Source organism: Tursiops truncatus, chromosome 6 (assembly GCF_011762595.2).
Source record: "Tursiops truncatus isolate mTurTru1 chromosome 6, mTurTru1.mat.Y, whole genome shotgun sequence".
Lineage (NCBI taxonomy): Eukaryota > Metazoa > Chordata > Mammalia > Artiodactyla > Delphinidae > Tursiops > Tursiops truncatus.
In genome coordinates this window covers 42,235,345-42,254,602 of record NC_047039.1, presented here as the reverse complement: position 1 = coordinate 42,254,602, position 19,258 = coordinate 42,235,345, and the positions used below count along the sequence as shown (strand labels likewise).

Here is a 19,258-nt window from a genome sequence, read left to right as displayed (position 1 = left end):
CTCCAGGGACAAAGCTGATGCTTTACTCAAAACCACGTTAAGAAGAATTACAATCCTGCAGCCTGTGGGACAAAAAACACATTCACAGAAATATAGACAAGATGAAAAGGCAGAGGGCTATGTACCAGATGAAGGAACAAGATAAAACCCCAGAAAAACAATGAAATGAAATGGAGATAGGAAATCTTCCAGAAAAAAGAATTCAGAATAATGATAGTGAAGATGATCCAAGACTTCAGAAAACGAATGGAGGCAAAGATCAAGAAGATGCAAGAAATGTTTAACAAAGGCCTAGAAGAATTATAGAACAAACAGAGATGAGCAATATAATAACTGAAATGAAAAACACAGTAGAAAGAATCAACAGCAGAATAACTGAGGCAGAAGAATGGATAAGTGACCTGGAAGACAGAATGGTGTAATTCACTGCTGCAGAACAGACTAAAGAAAAAAGAATGAAAAGAAATGAAGACAGCCTAAGAGACCTCTGGGACATTAAACACAACAACATTCACATTACAGGGGTCCCAGAAGGAGAAGAGAGAGAGAAAGGACCTGAGAAAATATTTGAAGAGATTATAGTTGAAAACTTCCCTAACATGGGAAAGGAAATAGACACCCAAGTCCAGGAAGTGCAGAGACAAACCCACAGCAAACATCATACTCAACAGTGAAAAACTGAAAGCATTTCCTCTAAGATCAGTAACAAGACAAGGTTGCCCACCCTCACCACTATTATTCAACATGGTTTTGGAAGTCCTAGCCACGGCAATCAGAGAAGAAAAAGAAATAAAAGGAATACAAATTGGAAAAGAAGAAGTACAACCGTCACTGTTTGCAGATGACATGATACTATACATAGAGAATCCTAAAGATGCCACCAGAAAACTATTAGAGGTAATCAATAAATTTGGTAAAGTTGCAGGATACAAAATTAATGCACAGAAATCTCTTGCATTCCTATACACTAATGATGAAAAATCTGAAAGAGAAATTAAGGAAACACTCCCATCTGCCATTGCAACAAAAAGAATAAAATACCTAGGAATAAACCTACCTAGGGAGACAAAAGACCTGTATGCAGAAAAGTATAAGATACTGATGAAAGAAATTAAAGATGATACCAACAGATGGAGAGGTATACCCTGTTCTTGGATTGGAAGAATCAATATTGTGAAAATGACTATACTACCCAAAGCAGTCTGCAGATTCAATGCAATCCTTATCAAATTACCAATGGCATTTTTTTACAGAACTAGAACAAAAAATATTAAAATTTGTATGGAGACACAAAAGACCCTGAATAGCCAAAGCAGTCTTGAGGGAAGAAAATGGAGCTGGAGGAATCAGACTCCCTGACTTTAGACTATACTACAAAGCTACAGTAATCCATACAATATGGTACTGGCACAAAAATAGAAATATACATCAATGGAACAGGATAGAAAGCCCAGAGATAAACCCATGCACCTATGGTCAACTAATCTATGACAAAGGATGCACGGATATATAGTGGAGAAAAGACATCCTCTTCAATAAGTGGTGCTGGAAAAATGGGACAGCTACATGTAAAAGAATGAAATTAGAACACCATACACAAAAATAAACTTAAAATGGATTAGAGACCTAAATGTAAGACGAAGCGATATAAAACTCTTAGAGGAAAACATAGGAAGAACACTCTTTGACATAAATCACAGCAAGATCTTTTTTGATTCACCTCCTAGAGTAATGGAAATAAAAATAAAAATAAACAAATGTGACCTAATGAAACTTAAAAGCTTTTGCACAGCAAAGGAAACCATAAACAAGACGAAAAGACAACCCTCAGAATGGGAGAAAATATTTGCAAATGAATCATCATACAAAGGATTAATCTCCAAAATATATAAACAGCTCATGTAGCTCAATATTAAAAAAACAAACAACCCAATCCAAAAATGGGCAGAAGACCTAAATAGACATTTCTCCAAAGAAGACATACAGATGGCCAAGAAAGCACATGAAAAGCTGCTCAACATCACTAATTATTAGAGAAATGCAAATCAAAACTACAATGAGGTATCAACTCACACCAGTTAGAATGGGCATCATCAGAAAATCTACAGACAACAAATGCTGGAGAGGGTGTGGAGAAAAGGGAACCATCTTGCACTATTGGTGAGAATGTAAATTGATACAGCCACTATGGAAAACGGTATGGAGGTTCCTTAAAGAACTAAAAATAGAATTACCATATGACCTAGCAATCCCACTCCTGGGCATATACCCAGAGAAAACCATAATTCAAAAAGACACATTCACCCCAATGTTCATTGCAGCACTACTTACAATAGCCAGGTCATGGAAGCAACCTAAATGCCCATCAACAGATGAATGGATAAAGAAGATGTGGTACATATATACAATGGAATATTACTCAGCCATATAAAGGAACGAAATTGGGTCATTTGTAGAGATGTGAATGCATCTAGAGAATGTCATACAGAGTGAAGTAAGTCAGAAAGAGAAAGACAAATATCGTATATTAACGCATAGATGTGGAACCTAGAAAAATAGTACAGATGAACTGGTTTGAAGGGCAGAAATTGAGACACAGATGTAGAGAACGTATGGACACCAAGGGGGGGAAGCGGCGGGGGTTGGGGGTTGTGGTGTGATGAATTGAGAGATTGGGATTGACATGTATACACTGATGTGTATAAAATGGATGACTAATAAGAAGAAAAAATAAAAAATAAACATACACAGGTTATTTGTGAGTAAAAAAAAAGAAACAATTATGAGGTCTCTTGGAACTCCAGAATTCACGGACACCTCTTATAGCAATGGATCATGATTGTTTACTAATAAAGTTCACTTGATATGGACATGCAGAAATTAAAAAAAAAAAAAAAAATTACTCTGAGGGTGTAAAAAAACAAAACAAAACCACATTAAGCTTCTAGTTCAAATCCCAGCCTGACCTTGTGCCCTCCTGCATTGAAGGTCTTTCCATGGATTAGAGCTGACAGGGTCAGTTTCACTCCTGCTTGAAGGGGCTGAGTATAACGCAGCCAATCAGGCTGGCATTATTCACTTTAGCCGATAGAGAAGTTCTGCAATCCAGCTTGTACTCAGCAGCGATGCTGAAACGCGTGTTGTTACTGCCGGTGGTCCACAAGAGGTTTATTGATGTTTCAATCTTCTCATTCACCTTCTGGTAGATCTACCTTCCAAATTCAGTGCCGTTGTTCATATGAGTGTGCAGCTGGAAGTCTGTGGCCTTGTAACCCAGGGCGAAATTATTGTGACAGTTTGGATTTGGCTGTGTCAAAACTCATCTGATAACCAGCAAGCCAACCTTCAAAGGCCAACACAGCCCAGCCATAGATGGTTTGGTCCAGAAAAACTGATACCAACATTACTGCCAAGACTGAAAGAATCTCGTTTATAGGAGGCCTTCAATTTCCCACTCTTCTTTCCTGTGTTCCCTACCAATATGGTATCAAGAGTCAGTTTTGACCCTTCAGCCAACTTATTCTATTCTCCAAAGACATTTCTGTCCCAAGAGTACTGTCTGTGTTCCACTTTTGGGTGAAGGTCAGTCCATAGTTACAAATCTTGTATTTGGTCTCTAGGTTGCCTGATGCTTTCCCTGTATCATTGTAAGCATGACCAGAAGTAGAAAATTCCACTCCACTACATGACTTGGTTCTCAGATCTATTTTGACCATGCCAAATCCATATCCTTTGTTGAAGACATCCTTGGCAGCCTTTCCTAGGTCATAGTAAGTTGGTGTGTTACACATATCTCCGACGGCAGGGCCTGTCCGCTCAGCCAGAAGAGTCCATCCACTCCACTAGAGCACCGCTTAAGGTCTTCTTCAGGCCAACGCCGTCCACGCCTGTGCAGCCCCACACCTGCGGTATCTGTGCGCTGCGAGCCCCACACTGCGGCTGTGCCAGAGTGTTGCACCGGGGTCGCGCACCACACACGAGAGCCGGACTAACACCCCCAACTGTCCGAGTGTGCGCGTGCGCGGCAGGGCCCGGCTTTTGGCTTCTTTCTTAATTATTTTTGTTGTCGTTGAGTGGTAGGAGTTTTAAAAATATATACTCTGAACATTAACCCCTTATCAGATATATGATTTATAAATATTGTTTCCCATTCCATAAGTTGCTTTTTCACTCTGTTGATTGTGTCCTTTGATGCACAGTTTATCTATTTTTCTTTTGTTTCCTGTGCTCTCTCTTTTTTTTTAAATCACACAAGTATTCCCCAGTGCTCTAATCCAAGATTCAAAGAGAATGATCATCATCACACAATGGGATGGAATTGAATAGATTCATCAGATGCAGTCACAAGTCCCAGTCTTTCTACCTTTTAGGGATACTTGTCTAACTTTTTTAGTAAAAGCACTGCTTAAACCCTGTCAAATCTCCGTGAAGGAGATGGGCTTGAATGTATAGTTCTCTACGTCCTGCTTATTGGGCTTACCTATAGCTAGAGTTGGGCTGTGGGAGCATCTGAGCTCTCTCTTTGGGCCCACCAGACAAAACAAAAAACAAAAGAAAGAAAACCAAAGCAAACAAAAATACTTCCGAAGTATAAAAGACCATGTGTCCAATTTTAAGGATAGATATCGACTATAGCATGGGGAGGCAGTGTACAACGTGGTGGATAATTTTACTGGTGAGGACTGTATCCAAAATAACTGTTCAGGAAAAAATTTACTAAGTATTTCATCTCAGAATTGCTATGATAATTTGGCATATAACTGTAACTACCTCTGAACAAGTTGCCCTGTCAGGAATATGGAAGAGGCGAAAGTTTCTCAAAAAATATTTTAAATTAAAACCAATATACTGGAGTACTAAAATAACAAAACCTCTTTGTGACCTCAAATAATTCTCTCTCTGGATGTGTTCCCTTACCTGTAAAAAATGATGCTAAATAAATGAGTTGAGTTAATCTGTCTTTTAGTTTGATTCAAAATCAATGAAGTATATGGGAAAAGCAGGGTGCCTACATGATTACATGACTTCATATACCTCAGAATGGGTTTTGTTTTACATATAATTAAAAGCAAATTATAAGCAAAGAAGATAATTACAACATCTTACAGACTTCATGTGTGTGTGGTCATGTGGTTAAATGTGGATGTGAGGGTACTGCACAAGGTAAGCTCCTTACAGTGAATTTACTAAGTTTACATTTCCCATACGGCAAGTTTCTTAAGGGTATTTAAGGTTTTAATGCAAGAAGCATGCGTGACATTACTCTGTTAATATTACAGGAAGTCTTTACTTTTGTATAGCTTTTTTTGGCTGTAATAAAGTCTGCAACTCACATTTTATATGCAATAAATGTATAGGATCTATTTCTCTCAGGGTCTTTAACAACTATCTTTACTACTGCAGCAAAATATTTTAGTGAAAATGTGTGATTTGTGGGTGCTAAACATGGAGATGAGGTTGGAGGGACATGGTGGGACAAAGTGGCATAATGGGCTGTGAGGATAATAGATGCATTCTTTGGTTTACTGGATGACCATTTCACACCAAGAAGTAAATTAAATTCATGCAGTAATAATTTTTTAAGAGCCAGAAATACAGAACTATAGAGAAATGAACCCATGTGAGCTCCTTCTTTTAGTCATATTGGCCCACACAAGACTCCTAAACAGTGTGTGTACCAAGCACAGTAAAAGATGATACTGAAACTATTCCTTTTCCTTTTTCCTTTCCTTTTCCTCTAGCTTTTCTTTTCCATTATGAGGTATGCTTAGCTATTCAGCAAACAATTATAGATGACAAACTATTGTACTAGTTATGTCATGAAGAGCTAAAGAATGTTGGCAGAGACATGAATAATGCTCAGAATTTTCACTCAATCTTTAAGTGCAGTATTACTATTAATTCATTCTAGAATTATACAGACATTAGCAAGGTACATAATTATGGTAGTAATTTTCTTTAATATTATAATGTCTTATAAATGTTAGGATTGCTTTTCCAGAAGAGGGAAGATAAAAGTTTCCCTTATTCTGAACTTAATCTTCTGTGAATGAGTTACCCCAATTGCCCTCCCCAAAGTCTACCTATGGAATTGAGCTAGAAAACACCATGTCCTACACAGCAGCAAAAATTGCTACATAGTTATTTGTCTTTAAAATACCCTTCTTGTAAACAAGAGGAGTTATTCAAGAGATTTGCAGCATATCCTTGGTGAAGACAGGAGAGGAGAAAAATCTAGAGGTATATGTATTGTGCTTTGCTTTATATCATAAACATGTAAATGGAAGGTCAAGCATTTATTATTTTAAACAAATTCAAGTGAGGAGGGATGTTTTATTTTGTAAATAATTATGGCCTTATTTAAGTTCAAATCTCCATACATCAAATTTTATTAAATGGAGCACATCTGTATGAGATCTAAATGGAAAACCTGAGAAGAGTTCATGTTTAATGTAGTGATGATTTAATGAATTAATCATTCATTTGTATATTAAATATTAGCCAAATATTTACCTAGACTCTGTTTTGTTCGGAATAGACTAGATCTTACTGCAGGAACAAATAACCACTATTACTGACTCCAAACAGACCAAAAAAAAGTTTATTTCCTACACTAGTTACATGTTGGTGACAGGATAACTAGGACCTCTGTTCATTGTCACGTCACCTCCCCTCTGAGACTCAGGCTGATGAAGCATTCACTAGCTACACCATGCCAGACACTGTGGTAGAACAGGAAAAGAATATGTTCAGGCCCGCATCATCTCTTAAAACTTCTACCCAGAAATGACACGTCACCATGACTCATGTTTCATTGGCCAACACAAGGCCCATAACACGAGTCTGAAGTGCAGTATGAGAAATGCAGTAAACTGAATTTCCTATTCACATGTTTAGGTGTGATTTCCTGTCCCTAACTAAATACAGAAAACAAGCAAAAATCAGTGTTACTTGTTTCAGAAAACACTTGACCCTGAGAGATGCGCGTGCTAATCAAGTAATTTATTGATCAAAACTAACATCCCACTATCAAGAATGGCTTCAAGACCTTCACTTTGTTGTGTCCACCATGCAAAGCCATCATGTCATAAATATTTCCTGATCTCAACTAATTCACATTTTGCAAGACACAACTTAAAATCACCTAGCTCAGGCCCCAAAACCCTGTAAAAATTCTCCATTGATTTCCCCTTTCTGACACAATGTTAAAATAGTGTTTTCTCTTACTGCAGCTGGTCAAAGAAACTTTGCCTTGCTTAAACACTAAGTTTTTATGCTGGCTTTCTGGAGGACTAATTATTTGATATATGCCTACTCCACACTTGGAAGGAGACAGGAAATGAAATATCACTGAGCAGCATGAATGGTAATCATAGTATTTATATGTAAAGTGTTGTGATAGGCTTTTGAAATACAGATTTGAATAAGGCCCAAGCTTTGGCATATGATAGGTGCTTCATGTTTGTTAACTGAATGACTGAAATATAGAAAAAAAGGCAAGTGTGTATGAATCTTATAATATTTCATGAAGACAATGATAATAATAGAGTTAGCAAGATAAATAATTAAGGTCTATACAACCTCACTGCTATGCAACCCCATGTTTTATCCGGGGTTAATTTTTTTTCTGATTCTCAGGCCTGTTTCCCCGGCCTGAGAGTGAGAGTACCCCACAGAGAGGCTGACAGTTTCTTCTCAATATGGTTTGCAACAAATCACGTCATAGGAATTGAAGAACTTCAGAAAGAAAACCTAGTCTAGGAGAGAATAACATATTTGACTGTTTCTCAAATTTCATTCTCTTCCATGTCTATAAATCCATGAAGACACAATGTTTTCACCTCCTAATACCTAATACAGTATAGATGTACAATAAAGATTTTCAATGAGTGAATGAATATTAACTCCCTTCATTCTTGTGGCATTTATTGGGCTCACACTATATACAAAACTATGTGCTGGAGAAACCACCATGCTTCTAAAAGGTGAAGAGTAGCTGGGCCTTCTCTTAACGCTAAAAGGCTAGGCACATTTCCTAAAGAAATAATTGTATGACAAGCAACATGATACAGTAGAAAGAGTTCTGAACTTAGAATATGTTTTCGATGCCAGCTCTAGCATTTGATTCTCTGTGTGAACTCTGGCAAGTCTCTATGTGCCCCCACCTTGGTTTCCTAGCCTACAAAATGAGAGGTGATATATTTACATTTTAAATGTGTTATGAGCAAGCAAATATGTAATACTTGGAAAATAACTTAGCACCATCTGCATTTAAGCCTAGCAAATTGTTTCTATGTTTCCCTCTTTTATCTCTTCATCTTCTGTCTGTGATCCTTCAGCATCCTGTGGCATTTTATATCCTGCAGTGAATTGTAATTCTCTATAGATTTGTCTGTATACTTCCCTTCGCAACTTCCCTGAGGACAAGACTATTTTATTCATTTTTACATCCCACACATTTACTACAGAGCCTGATGTATAGGAGATGTTCAGTAAATGTTTGAAAAATGAAAGAATATATATAAATATATAGATGAACTAATAAGAGAATGAATGAAATGAGCTGTGGAATTAATAACTTTCAACAAAGTTTTTGATGAATCATTATAGTAAGAGGGTCCCTGGCTCCTCTCATCTGTGTACCTTTTTTAAAGACAAAGATGTAACTGATGTGCAGCAAAGGATGAACATCAACCCTATACAGCAATTTTCCCAAACTTCCTCGATGATATGAATTACTTGGGTATTTATTAAATATACAGTTTCCCAGACCTTTGTCTTAAAGATTATAATTTTCCAGTCTGGAATATCATTAAGTAATTTGTATTTCTAACAGCTACTCCTAGGTAATACATAACATTATGGAAATTTGGTAAATACTGATCTAGAATATAAAATGTAATAATAGTTACAACAAAACATATAGTGCCTGCTAGGTTAAATTATTTTACTGCACTAATTTACTTCATTAATTTATAGATATTGACTCATTTAATCTTCACAACAACCCTAACAAGAAGTCATTATTATTACCTCTATTTTACAAATGAGTAAAACTGGGGTATGGAAAAGTTAAATAACTTACCCAGGTTATGGAACTATATATGGAATAGGTGGGATTTGAAAACTGGCAACCTGACTTTTGAGTATGTACTCTTAATTTTTCTTGATTACTTCCTCCCCAACAATGAAAACAGTGCACAGTGCTACACAATTTAAAATATATTATTTTTACTAGTTCTGAGAGCAAGTGATGCTCACAAAGATCCATTAAGAGAATTTCCAAGGTACGCACCACTTGAGGATCTGGATTTGCAGTGCACGGGAGAGCACCACGTGGTTACTGACCAAACTCTTTGGAAAGCTACTGTATTAGTTTGCTACTGCTGCCGTAACAAAGTACTACAAACTTCGTGGCTAAAAAGCACACACATTTATTATATTACACTTCTAGAGATCATAATTCCAGAAAGAGTCTTATGAAGATACAATCAAGGTGTTGAAAGGGCTGATCCTTTCTGGAAACTCCAGAGGAGAACCTTGGCGTGTGGCTGAGCACTTTCATCTCTGCTTCCATTGTCAAAATGCTCTGTCCTATTCTGTTCCTCCTTCTTCCCTCTTATAAGAGCCCTTATGATAACATTGAGTCAACCTGGACAATTCAGGATCATCTCACCAGTTCAAGTTCCTTAACTTAAATCAACTCTGCAAAGTCCCTTTCATCATGTAAATTCACATATTCACAGGTTTGGGGACTTGGGTACCTTTGGTGGCCATTTGTTACCCTAGCACACCAAGAGCAACACAAGGGGTTACCACATAGGACGGTTTCTTAATCTAGATGTCACGGAGCCTCTTGCTGTACTCTATGTGTCCACCAAAGGACGGGGATTGGGTGAAACATTTTTCAAAATCTTGGCTAGAATACTTGGGGGAATAAAAATACAGGTTCTGATTTGATCAAGAAATCATCCTTTAAATACCCACGAAGAACATTATACCCAACTAATCTCAGTCAGCAACCCCTTCTTTTTCTTACATGGGAACTGTTCTGTTATCCCAAGGTAAAAACTATCCATGGGGAGCTGGGTACTCGATGCTTTCCCAGAAGCCTAAATCCAACTAATTTTCATATTCCACAAGAGTTTGCTGTGGCTTTACCTACAAACTAATAACAAACCGTCTAAAATTTGAAGTCATAAAAAATCCTTAGCAAGGTTTTACAGACGCAAATCATGCCCATTTGAAAGATTCTGCCTTTCTGAGACAGAAGAGTGTTCGTATAACACAGAGGAAATTCTGTAAAGGGCTGTCTGTATCTTAATGATAAATATTCCTGTCCTGTTGAAAATTCTGCAGCAAGCTTTAAAAAAATCGAATCATAGACAGCATGAGGAGCTGCTGGAGGTCACAAAGGACTAAAATCTGTAATAATTTGCATGTCTCTATCAGATAATAGGAAGCAAGATGTTGACTGAAACAGTTTCATTTCAAATGATCTCTGTGATATTGATCAAATTGGGAGCATGCCAAATAAAAACATGTTTTCTTATTAATTCTTAAATTGCTTCTCTCATTTTGCAAATGTAAGTTAATGCATTGACAAGAGGAAAAATGTTACTTGAAGTAGAAACAAATATGAATTGGCTAACAGATGCAGGAAGCTAAATAGCAGTCATCTTTGGAATAATTTTTCTAGGCTTTGTTAGTTCATATTTTATGGAGCTAAGAAGAAAGTGTTGAGTTTTCCTATCGCAATGTTCCATTAAGAGTATTTCCAGAATAAGCACCACATTACGTTTTGGATCTTGCCGTGCACGACAGGACAGCACTGAACATCCTCTGGATGACTTATGAGCAGTGAAATTAAGTTGTTTGCAAAGTTGTCTTTGGGGGCAAGGTAAATGAATTGATCTGAAACTAATGGAAGTTTGTCTTAGGTCCTGGAACATTACCCTGAATGGCTTGAAGGTGTCACTTTAAGCAAAGCACTTAAATATTTTGTACTAGAATCTCTCCTTTTGTATAAGACAGATATTATATACCTGCTATGTCTTTACCTAAAGTCCAAGAGTACTTTAGAGATTTGCAAGATTTTTTCATTTTTAAGGCATTCCAAAGAAAAATTGAACATGTAGGAAATAAGTATAATCTTTTCATGTGATATTCGATATAGATTAAAAATATTCCAACCCTTATGTTGACAAATATCATTCTGAGGGATTTATCTTAAGGAATTATCCAAAAGACAAAACAGGCTATGGTCAAAGAACAAAGATGTTCTTTTGTGTATTAAATGTGATAAGAAATATATGAAAGCAATGAAATTGTCCCAACTATTGACATTTGATTATATAAATAATAGAAATGTGTTTAGTTGATGAACACTTTCATTAAAATAAATGATAATGAGATCTATGTGGCAGCATTGAAAATTAAACAGTGTTACATGGAATTAAAAGTGAACCCTTTTTACAGGGATAAAGACGCAGACGTAGAGAATGGACTTGAGGACACAGGGAGGGGGAAGGGTAAGCTGGGATGAAGTGAGAGAGTGGCATAGACATATATACACTACCAAATGTAAAATAGATAGCTAGTGGGAAGCAGCCGCATAGCACAGGGAGGTCAGCTCGGTGCTTTGTGACCACCTAGATGGGTGGGATAGGGAGGGTGGGAGGGAGACGCAAGAGGGAGGAGACGTGGGGATATATGTATACGTATAGCTGATTCACTTTGTTATAAAGCAGAAACTAACACACCATTGTAAAGCAATTATACTCCAATAAAGATGTTTAAAAAAATTAAAAAATAAAAATAGCAAAGAAGAAAAAGTGAACCCTTTTTACTAATATAGCAAATATGTTTTCCATATGGATGAAAACTGGATGAGATGTGCACAATTTAAAATGAAATATGTTTGGGTAAAGATCTGAGTGATATGTATTTATCTATTTTTACATTTATTAAACATCCTGTAATGTTATACAGTCTTTACAATTTTTAGAAATACTTAAATTAGGATTTTAAAAGGAAAGAAATAAAGACTTATGGGGGAACACTTGACTTTTTTGCTCTTACCATCCTGTTTTTCATCTTTTCCATTCCCTAGACTCAGCCAACATCACTATCTTCACTGGAAGCTTTCTCTATAATTCACACGACTGTTTAAAGGTTTATCATTCACAGTGTTCTGCTAGTGAAAGAACTCTATAGCGGCCTGCAGGCTCTGTCTAGCTGTCTCTTCTCCTGGCTGCCCTTGGGTCATCCACACCACTGCTGGTAAAATGCCAACAAGAAAATTAATGGAGCATCCGCCTATACCCTGATTCCTTCCTAAGGGAGCCTGTCTCTGGGGAGCAACTAAAAGGGCAGGAAAAATGTGCAGAAAATCTCATGGGGATGGAAAGACGTGAAGACAGCTGGTAGATTTGGCAAACCCACGCCCCCTCAGAAACCTGTCTCTCAGAAATAATGCAACCCAATTCTCTATGAATATGCATGTTACTAAACTGAAAGTGGAGGGAGCATCTCTGTGAATGCAGCCATTTTAAAAAGAGTAAACCAGACGTTGTGCTCAGAACTATGCATGCATGATCTCATTTAATTCTCACAACAACCCAAGAGAGAGAAAACGTAATCTCCATTTTGTCAATGAGGAGAATGGGGCCCTGAAAGAGTTAATGACTTTCCCTGTGGCACCCAGGCTTACCAGAGAGTGTTGCAACCTTCTACGTTTTCGTTTAGTCTCTGAAGACAGTGTAACCAGGATTATGTAGAAAATACAGCAAAACAAACACCTTTTCCTCCATACCAGGAGATCCACAATCATGCCGTTGGATCAATGGTCCAGGGCCTTCATATTAGCTGCTTCAATTTGCTAATTAGATAGCCTTTAAGAATACAAACTTTCCTAATCAAACTAGCAAATGTCGGCATTGCATTTTGCTTCTTCAAACACCTGAAGTAACACCTCTGAGGTGAAGGAAAGAATGTCATTTGTATGACCTCATCTTTGGATATTCTACTGTACGATACCATGTCTTAGAACATGTGTGATGGGTAAATGTTTATAATGATAGGTTTAACTTGTGACCCAATGACCCATATGTATGCTTGTTTTCCACTTGCCTTCTTAAAAACACATGCAGTTAATTTCAATTTATAGATACTCATTTTGTTTTAACATCTTTTACTATCTAGGCCAGACCACTCCAGTGATGTGGGAGAGCTTAGGTAGATTACATACATGATGAAGTGGTAAGGACAAAAAGAACTCTAGTGGCTAACATATGCCAGGCATGGTTCTGGACACATTACATATTTATTTCAGTCTTTACAACTGGCCTTCAAGATAGATACTGTTATTCCCATTTGTACTTTTGAGAAGATAAAGGTTTAGGAGTTTTCCCAACAGTATCACACTACTGGTGAATTGCTAGAGCCAAGATTCTGACACAGACTTTCTAAAGCCTTTTCCAAATACACCAATATTCCTTATATTCCCCAGAACAGCTCAAGCACAATAATACTGCCAGGATCTTACTTCCCTTGCTGGCCTTGAAATGGTGCATGGGTTCTTAGTTGTAATCAACAGAAACTGACTCTGATCAATTAAATTTGTTTTAAAGGTTATTAGATAACTCGAGGAATCACTAGCAGGGCTGCAGATTGAGATGTGGAAAAACAATAGGAACAAGAACAGCTCCTAAAACCATAGTCACAATCGTCCCACAGAACTAGTCCTATAAAGATACCATTGCTGCCGCCATTAACCCCCTGATGCCACAGCTTGAACCTCCACCATCACCCCTGGCACTAGCTGCTCAACACCGGACACTGCCTTTGCCCATGGCCACTGCTGCCCTGGAAACTCGAGGAGTTGCCTCTTCCACTGCAGCCTTCCACCCACATGGGTTCTTCAATGTCTCTGTTCTTTACCTGAATTCCCTAACTCGAAGTTAAAGTGAGGTCGAGCATGTCTGATCAGTGGAGCCCGTGTCACATGCCTCCACTTTAGTCACAAGGGGTACTGCAAAACCAAGTATCTGATATTCTCAAATTCTTTCATTATAGATAGGCTGTCACTGCCTTTCCCCAAAACTCAAAAATACTATCGTCACATTAGCAATAGGAGGGGACAGCTCTCCCCCATTCCCACCATCCCTGAAAACTGTCAACAATACATCTGAGTTTGTTTCTCATTCTTTTGGCTTCAGAATTGAAAAGTTTCCTTTTAAAATATAAAGAGGATCACCTAAAGAGGACAAACATTGCTCTGAACAAGCCAGCCCTTTAGATCCTTCTGGTTTATGTGATTATTTCACGTAAAAATCAAAGTTCTAAAAAGATGAGCTATAAAAAAAATCACGTTGATTTAGGTTCAAGGGTAGGAAAAGAAGAATTAATAGAGAAAGGCAAAACTGGTTTGTTTTTGTTGTTGTTCAGTTGTTTGTTCTGCAGACCTGGGAGGTAATTCTAGGAAAAGTGACTGAGAGGGAAAAAGAGGCAATATGACCAGAAAGTTACTTAAATAACAAATGGGTATGCATTCATTCATTCTTTGCTCCAACAAATATTTTTGAGCGTCTATGCTGCCAGGCACAGCACTAAGTATTGGGGATACAAAAACTGTGTAAAACCTACTCATTCTTTTATGCTGTTTGCTTTCTTCATGTCTAGGGTGCTCAGTAGCTCACAGATATTTCCCCATAAGGGGCTAATTCTCAGGAAACCAAACATGATCATTTTCTTCTAAAACATCTACCTGGCATGAAATGAAACTAGATTGCACTGGTTCAGTCTGTGTTTAATATTCTGAAATCATAATTTGAGCCATAAATTCTGTTCCTTTCAAGTGATTGCTGTCTGGGGATTCTCACAGCAGCCTTGAGTTTGGGAGTACTCAGATCCTTTCCTGGCTGTCACTGGCTTGTTTAAGTGACCCTGAGCAAATGAGTTAAGCATCTCTGGGACTTGGTTTCTTCATCTCTAAAAGACGGATAAAAATACCAGCCACCTGTTGTGAAGATCAGGGAGCTAATGTGTCTCAGAAGCTTTCAAATCTCTGGCTCTAAGCCTTTTGCTATCTATGCCTAAGAACAAAGACAACTCCTCATTGCTTTCACCCAAATGCTGCATTCAAAGGAATAAAAAAAAACAAAAATACAATATTTGAGTTCTACAAGACTTGAAGCTTATTTTGTATTAGTTTAAATTGCAAACTGTTTTTCTCTGTTGTACTCTTGGCACTGCCATTTTTTAAATACAGCTCTTCATTTGCATAGTAATTACAAAGTTTAACAAATAGCATTAATGTCTGAAAGAAGGAGGTACACTCCATTTAAATTACTGAGAGTATTGCATTACACATTTTTAACCTCACTTAAAAAAAAAAGGAAAGCTATTCCATTCTAATGTGCTGTACAGATTCCCAGAGCTCAGCAATATTTGTGCTTTCAGAAGGTAAAATCTCTTCCTGTGCTCTTTAGTGACTTCTAAAACCCTATTCATAAATACTGATTAGGTACTATTTCACCATAGACACAGTGCTGTTGGCACAACTCCCCACTCACAGCCAAACTGGAAATGTTAGTATAGTAAATTAGGCCAGATATCCTAGCTGTATTGCACATGAAGGATCATCTTTAATAAATAGACGCTAATGTAGCACTTGGATCACTTATGGCTGTAAATGTCAATCCTTGGTCTTGATTCCAGGAAGTTTAAAAAAAAAAAAAAAAAGGAAAAGAAAAGACATTCAAGGAATGTGTGCTATTTTAATACAAAATGAATAATAAAGAGCAAATGTGAAAATATAATTTGTTTTTTGGAATAATGGTAAATTTGAACAAAAATACTACTTAATAGTAGTATGAGGAAAGGGAAAAAAGAGGAAAGGAAGAGATCTCTCATTCTTCCCACTTATGTCTCTGTAGTATTTGTTTTCCTTTGTTTTTGTCTAGCTCTGTTCCTTTGTGCATTCTATACTATGTATTTTTAACTAGTCTCCCTTTCTCCTCAATTGTTTGTCCATACTTCCTTTGAAGAAACTCAGTTCCTCTAGAAATGAAGCATCCTTGATGAATGATTCCTGACTTACCATCCTAACCACTCCACTCACATGCCTTTGTATCAAATCAGTACACACACACACCCACACACACACAAAACTCATGAGCAAACTGGACGTGATGAAATTTAGTTTAGAAAACTTAGTCAGGTGGGCAAATGATCATGGCTTTATCTTTACACTGGCCAGAGGTAAAACAGCTTACTTCCTACCATAAAACTTATCTCTGAAGGACATGGAGGAATTCCAAATAAAAATAGAAGTTATATGAGATAAATAATATAAAGAAATTTGATCTGGCTTGATACACTATGCAAACATTTTAACCCACCTATTCATTGTCCTGGAGGTTTAGCTTGTTTGGTTTTCTGAGTTGCAACAGCAGATGCAATACCTAAGAGTAATCACAAATCCCTGATTTCCAGCCAAATGTCAGCAACTTATTAGACCTCCACAAGTCAAACTTCCCAAGTCTCAGTTTCCTCCTCTGTAAATTAGTGTTAAGAGTACCTATCTCATAGATTCATTGACTCATGGAGTCAAAGGACTCAGTACAGTGTTTGGCATATAAAGGGAGCCCAATAAACAGGTGATATGAACATCACTATTTCTAAATGAATGGAGTCATTCTGAGTCTTAATCCTTACGGATTTGATATTTTATTCACAGCTTTAGCCTGAAACAGCTTGTTTTTCATGTGTGATCTCTGCCTTAGGAAAAAAAAAATGTCTTCTCTTTGGTATATCCTTAGTCTTAAAATTCTGTGCATCCAATAGTTTTTTTGTTTTCATGCTCTGTCACTGACCTACACTCTGAAACCTTCAGCAAAGTACCATAGTTTTCACGAATTTTATTTTCTAAAACTTCCTAAATACTATAGTAGTAGTTTACATTGTGAAAGTCATGGCATTTTCAACTTAAAATGAAATTATCTGTGTTATCATTTTATCCTTAGAGTCAACATGATATGGTTTATCATGGGGAGACATCTACAATAGAGATTGAAAGCATTATGCTGAAGAAGTGCCTCTGCTATATCCATCCCATAATAGCCTTCTCTTGGATAAACTCCAAGAGGAACCTGATACAGTCTTCATTATAATAACTGTATTAATGGTTTAGTGATTGTTTGATCCCCTGCTGTATGCCGGGTACTATTCTGTGTGTCTTCCAAAAGACTTAGTTGTAACCTTTACCACAGCCATTCAGTAAAATAATTATATTCTCATTTTATATTAGAAAATGGGAACTCCCTAAGTTAATGCATGAGGTCACATAGATAATAGGAGTAATCACCTGGATTCAAACATAGGCCTTTGTTGGGCCTCAAACACCTATGTCTATTTTGCTGTACCATTCCGTGTTCTAAAATTAAATCATAGGGATATTTGCTTAGCAATACTGATTGTTCAGGTCTAACATTTCCTTTAGTGTGAAAGAAATGTTCCTTTTTGGTAGGTAATTCAGAGATTATTTCTAAACGCATAAATTGTTTTCATTTTAACCTCCTTTATAGGCAATACAAATCTGAAAAGAATGGATCAACCATTCCATGATTTAATTCCAAGAAATAAGAATACCAGATAGATTCTCTAGGTGAATTGAGTTAAGGAATCCTGAAGAAGTTCACAGGGCATGGAGTTAAGTGGTACTACCTTGAGATGTAGATTCCGAACAGGTGAGGCAGTACAAGCCATGTAAACAGTGGACTAGAAGAATGGTGAAACCTATTCTAGGTCCTGGGTGGAAGTCATAAAATGGTATATGCCTGAATTTATATAAGAATAACTCAAAAACAAGTTAGCCATGGCCAGTGGTGATCTTTGTCTGTGAGTCATTGCCAAGGTAGATCCTTGATGAGAAGATCAAGGACTTGACACTAAAAGAGTTCAGTAGTGGTATTGGGCTTTATGGTGGCTCAGATGTAAAGAATCATTGGAAATTGAGGTACTATCTGGGATCCATGCAAGGGTTTAGGGAGGTGAGGACTTTCAATTAAACAGTATTATTTAGTTTTCCACAAAGGGATGTGATAAAATTATAATGTAAATTTTATAGATTAAACATTAATTTAGAAATAGGTTGTGGTGTGTTCTAAGAAAAAATCATGAGAAATAGATAATACAATATTAAGATAACCTATGTAAGTTTCAAAAGAATATTATAATAAATAGAAATATAATTTATGAGGGGATTGGAGATTATTTTGAAAGGTGCTATTATATAATAATATCAATATTATTTGTCTGACAAATTTCTGTCAACAAACAATATTGTACTGCCCATAAATTGAGTATTTACAAGTCTCTAAGAGTAAGCAGTATTCTATGAGCATTCATCCAACCAACAGAACTGAATACTCCTAAGTGCTTAATGAGCACTGTTGACTGCTTAATTAATGTTTTCAGGTTTTTAGCTCATCTACATCTCTAGGGAATACACTGACCTAACAGATTATGGCATCCCCTTTGGTCCAGTGATAGGCTTGTGAAGGAATGGGTTTATTTCCTATTCTAAGGGAGGACGGTAGTACGTTTTTTTCTCCTTCCATGAGTGTTTCTGTCTCTATTTCCTAAAGGGCAGGGACATTGAATCACATCAATCTGAACGTTATTGGAAGCTGTGCTGTAACTACAAGGTGAGTCAGCCTCAGTATAAAGCCATTCCTGATGTAAGCAAAGTATATAAATGGAAAGAACTTGGGTCTTGGATGACATCACTTAGCTGCTGTACATGATACATCTGGAGTCAACTTTACCTTTTATTGGTTAAGCCAGTTTGCATCTATACTTTCTGTCACTTATAGTCAAAAAAATCCTAACTGATACACATGCTTTCTTCTATGTGGTGTTGATTTTTCAGGAAGAAAAGATGTTGAGTTTCTGCTCCCAAAAAGCTTATAAGGGAGCAAACAAATATATACATTATTATGTTCGGATAAAATAGTTATTAAAGAATCTATATGTAAATATATTATATGTACATATATAAAATAGGCACATAAAATATATACATAATTACAAAACAATGGGACAAATGTTAATGTTTATCATGTTCAGAGGGCAAACACTCTCCTGTCCAATTGCTCCCACAGCAGGCAGAGTACAAGAGACCACCAGGCTACATGAATGCAGACCATGGCTTGCCCAATTTCAGACATGAAATCCACATTCACTGTCTTCAATA

At 37.0% G+C, this 19,258-nt stretch overlaps 1 long non-coding RNA gene and 1 pseudogene across 1 annotated transcript in view; both read right to left on the bottom strand.

The window, feature by feature from the left end:
- The window catches only part of LOC117312595 (uncharacterized), a 308,456-nt gene that overhangs the window by 36,371 nt on the left and 252,827 nt on the right, over positions 1 to 19,258 (bottom strand). The gene's annotated exons all lie outside the window — the stretch shown is intronic.
- Positions 2,922 to 3,844, bottom strand: LOC101331679 (non-selective voltage-gated ion channel VDAC3 pseudogene; annotated as a pseudogene).